This window comes from Amblyomma mixtum, unplaced genomic scaffold (assembly GCF_055824585.1).
Source record: "Amblyomma mixtum isolate Tamu unplaced genomic scaffold, ASM5582458v1 scaffold_34, whole genome shotgun sequence".
NCBI lineage: Eukaryota > Metazoa > Arthropoda > Arachnida > Ixodida > Ixodidae > Amblyomma > Amblyomma mixtum.
The window spans coordinates 132,237-137,405 of record NW_028317731.1 but is presented as its reverse complement, the minus strand read 5'-3'; positions in this window follow the sequence as shown (position 1 = coordinate 137,405).

Below are 5,169 nucleotides of genomic sequence, written 5' to 3'. Positions count from 1 at the left end.
TGTCGCGTGCTTCTTTTTCGCCATCCTTGTGATGTTCAGCGCATACAAATTTGATCGTTTCAAAATATTTTTCACATCTACCCAGCTTTCAATAACGACAAGTTTAATAGTTTGCTATTTGTTTATCATTCCTTAAAGAATGGAAAGTATTTGTTCTGCGGTAACATGCAACCACAAAGGATAGACGTGTCTCTCTTCTTCTGTTCGCCCCCGCGGTGGCGCAGTGGTTATGGTGCTCGGCTCCTGACCCGAAAGACACGGGTTCGATCCCGGCCGCGGCGGTTGAATTTCTATGGGGAAGAAATTCTAGAGGCCTGTGTACTGTGCGATGTCAGGAACCACCAGGAGGTCGAAATTTCCGGAGCCCTTCACTACGGCGGCCCTCAAAGCCTGAGTCGCTTTGGGACGTTAAACCCCATAAACCAACCATAAACCAATTGTCTTCTATTTTTTACGCTACTAAGTAACTTTTTATGCGAAAGGTCACTATTGTTAGCGTGGCACAAGCTTTTCCCAGAGTGCTTGCCTGCAGCTATGGAGCATCTTGGTAGGGTTCGCTTCTTCCAAGGAGGGAAAAGCTTCACTTCTTTTCCGGGCTTTCTTCTATTTCTACGCTGAAGTTTTCTGCTCTTCTCTGCGTTATTTGCGTCACTTTTTTTTTCTTCCTCTTACTGTATACATTAGGTGTTCCGTTTATCTCTCGCTTGTTTAGATTTCGCTCGTTTAGATTTTCGTTTAGATTTTGTTTCATTACTTCTTAACAATAAACTCAGACTTGACCTTTCTGCTTATCTTTCCCCAATGCCAACACGGAATACGCGATACTATCACAAAGCTCTTTTAAAACTACATTTTACCCGGACTAATTCGCACAAGTTTTCCTTTTTCCCACGCACCATATCCGACTGGAACTCATTGACTGAACCTAATCAACCCTGAAAAAACAGACGCGTTTCTCAGCCATGTCTGATATTGTGTATTATGAATTTTTTTCTGTTTTGTCTTGCACTGCTGTATTGTTTTATTACTACATTATTGTTGCTGTATTGTTGTATTTTTCTTGCTATAATTTTGCTTTTTGTGAACCTGCCCTTCCTGCTTGGACCTAACCATGGTCTGCAGTATGTACACAAATAAAAATAAATAATATAAATAACTGGTTCTGAGAGTCCAGAATGTAAATTTGGCTCTGATTACGTATTTGGTAACTTGCGCCCAGTTCTATCGCGTCACTTCCGACCAACTTCCCATGATCTCTGAATTACTTGGCGATTGCTTTTCCGTTTTCACGCCGCTTGCTTTTGCTGCAGTTCATTTAGTTGTGCGTTGCCGTAGGTGAGGTGGGAGTTGAACCGCTTCCCTAAAAGCACAGTCTAGAGACAGGGGCAGAGTAAGTGCCCAGAGAAATCTTTCCGAAGGTTAGCGTGTGCTCCATTAGGAAAATTGATTTTTATGTGCATAAGGAAAAAGGGCAGCAAGTGACCTAAAAGAGACGACATTGCGATATGTTGAAGAGCGGTGTTATACAAGTTTAATGTTGCCCGGAGATATTCAGGGTAAGGAATAATTCACGAGGAGCATCCTTAGCGTGCTCTTTTTTTAAGCGGCACTTCAAAGGTTTCTACTTTCCATTTTCGAAGCAGCTGCGTTGGGATTGTGGGTCCACAAAGTTGTGTACTTGCCCTTTGAAGAATTTGATTGCTTCAGGAGAACGACCGCTGCAAGATCAAGGAAGAATGTGTGTATCAGAGTAGAGCTAAGACAATAAATCGAATTCCTGTTTATGTCCAACTGCGCGGGCTGCACTCATCTGACGGGGACACTTAGATCAGGCGCACCCGCTTCTTGCAGGAAGATGAAAGAGAAAACCTTATTGGCTCGTAAGGAAGGTATGATATATGCGATGAGCAGAGCCTCTGCCCCTTGGTTATAGTCTCACGGGAACTGCTGTGCTTGTTAAAAATGTTCGACTAAAAATAGCTGGTCTATTATATTTGTAGCTAAAGTCAGTAACACAAGCTCGAAGGCAAGGAGCTTATTATAATAGTCCTTATTGCGTCAGCCAATTAAGACCATCAGGCCAATTTATTGGAAGTTCATACAACCGGTTACAAAATGAGTTTGTCCTTTGCATCATTATAACGGAGGTGGCTACTGATTCAGCAGGAAAACATACAGCCTAAAGCATTCCCTCCGAACTTAGTTCCCATTTTTGCTATAGTTGCCTACAGTCTTCACTATAGTGCGCCATTCACCGTAAACTGAAAACGGAAACTTGAGAAGGAAAAACAGCGCAGAGACACAGGGCGAGAATTGACACGACAGAACAGCGCGACGTCTTAAGTGCGGTGTACCAACTTGCCCAAGTCAGAGCGAAAACAAAAGCATTTGGCAACGCTTCTTTATACAAATGAAAAAAAAAGGTAGTGTTCTAATGTGGTTGAACCGGGTAGGCATGCGAAGGCACGCGTCTCACCCTGTTGGCTGATCGTTTTGCTTTGCTGGGTCGTCGGCATGTCAGGCGCCGGTATTACACAGGTTGATTAAGCTCTGATCGAGGTTTAGCTGATCTGATCTGTTCCCACCGGAGGTGGAAGTTAATGAGGGCGCCGATGTGCAATACACAGCGCGAGAGTGTGCTGAATTTTAACGACAGGCATCATCGGCTGTCGCGATAGCGCAGTGCTCTCGTGCAGTGTCCAGCGAAGCTAATCTGCTCGCGGCGCTGCGGGTTCCAAACCGAGCCGCTCTAATATTTATTTTATTTCTGCACTCTCAAGGTCAGAGACACCGCAAAGTTCTTGGCTGGGTTTAACCCCGTGAAGTGGTGCTTTAGGAATAACAGCAAAACACATCACAGCGGCTCGCCCTGCGCGTTTATTCGCTCTTCGATTAACCCCTTTGAGCCCTGAAAAACAATGCGATCGGTCTCCTGAACCATTTTCGATTTGATATTTGTTACAAAAAGTGCGTATAGCGGGTTCCTGTCGGTTAGACGCTTGCTGTACAAAACGTACAGGTCTTTAGCAAGCGCCTTTTATTCACCGGGTACCTTCGAGCAAGATGGTCGTATGAATGTCCATTGGGCGGATCAAGAACAGATGTTCAAGGTGCAGTGAAGAGGAAGCTGAACTCGTCTTTTAGAGCGCAGCTCTTTGGCGTCCGTTCCTGGGTTTCGCGTCGGCGTCGGCCTCGTAACCAGCTCCGCCCCCCTTTCATCCCCCCAGCGCTATCGGCGTCAGCGGCATCAGTTAGTCGCTGCTATCTCTTCCCTCCTCCCTTTATCGTGTTGTCCGCTTGCTGCGCGCGCTTCTGCCCCCATCGTTTGCCGCTGGGTGTACACGCCGCCCCCCTCCCCCCTCTTCCTGCGAGTCTCCGGTTGTCAAAGCGCCTGCTCGAACTTAATTCCTTTCTTCGCTCCTCCTCCAATGCAACCCCTGTGCGGTGGCAATCAGAGAGCCAGATCGGTGGCGGCGGATCTGTATATGTGCACCGCCCGAGCCGAAATTGCGAATACGTGTGAAAAATAAAAAAAAAATTCTGTGATAGCGCATACATGTGTTGCTCGATTTCTTTGCCTCAATCTATCGAAAAGGTGAAACAGCTTATTTGCTGCGCTCAAATTTCGCATTAGGAAGTAACGTAATCGTCAGTAATTTTTTGCCGCGGAAACTCGATCTGCACGTACCGAGCATACTCAGAAACTTCGACTTATTGCCATGTGTGGCCGATTTCCCAAATTAAATTAGATTAACGTCCGGCTCCCGCCTTTATTTTTTCAATTTTCCCCTTACGGTGGGTGGAGTCGGCCAAAGACGAGTTAAGATTCCTCTCCACTGCACCTTTAAATTTGGTCCTCGGCGCAAAACCTCACACGAAACGGTACTTCACGGCACTATTTATGACGCAACTTTTTTTTTGCAATTTAATTTCTAGGCAAGAAAGGCCTCAATCCCTGGGCTCATATGGACATCTCTTCGATGGCCACAAGACGGCCCTAGAAGAACACCACGCTTTCCAAGTTCAAACGACGGAAAGTAGTAGTAAAGTTTCACAGGTTCTTCTCTCTTCCTTGCACCAGAGGTGCCCCGCCAGAGACGGTTTGTTCACTCGAAGACTGAAGCGTTCCTTCGCACCAGGGGTGCCCCGTCAGAGACGTCTCACGATGAGTTGACGCGCAGGGATCAAGGGAAAGAGATTTATATACAAATATTTCAATTAGATACAAGTTACATACAACGGCAAAAAGACGAACAACAAAAAGGTGGAACTGGCTAACACTAGGGGAGGCCCCTCCCTTACAAAAATTTTTAGTAACATTCTTTAGAAAGTCTTTCGACAATTGTTAATAGAACCTATCAACATTGAATAGAAAGTCTTTTAAACGCCTTTGTACATTGTAGTAACAACCTATCAACCGTCTTCCGACAATTGGCCACCGATATCCAAAAGACTCAAGTACATAGAAAGTCTTTATACTTCCTATCATCCCCTTATCGAGTTTGTATACACTTCCTACTGACCCCTTACGGACAATGTCTACCAACACCCTATTAACGGTCTTCCGACAATTGGCCACCGTTATCCAAAAGACTCAAGTACATAGAAAGTCTTTACACTTCTTATCAACCACATACCGACAATGTCTACCAACACCCTATCAACGGTCTTCCGACAATTGGCCACCGTTATTCAAAAGACTCAAGTACGAAGAAAGTATAATTCCTACATCAACTTTTGGAAAAGTGTATGTTAACTACACAGTACAACACTTTTACCAACATAGTTTTATCACTTCAAAATCATTTTGTGAACACTATCCTGGAGTGCTTAAAGAATAATAGAAGCAAAATGCAAATTATTACATTTATTGTGCACAAGTGTACATACGCGCTACAACACATGCATGATGCATCAAAATATTTTATGGAGAACAATAGAGGAACAGAATATTGCCTTCGGCACACTTCCCCTCAGTTCCCTCCGAGTAACAATGACTGACACACAGCAATTGAAAAACATAAAAGGTTTTAATTCACGATGTTTCGGCTGGAGGGCCGGCCTTTTTCGAGTATAGTATAGCATTCGAAACGAAAGCTGTGTGCTTCAAATGCTGTTGTGCACTTGAAAACGGCTGGCCCTCCAACCAAAACGTCGTCAATTAAATCC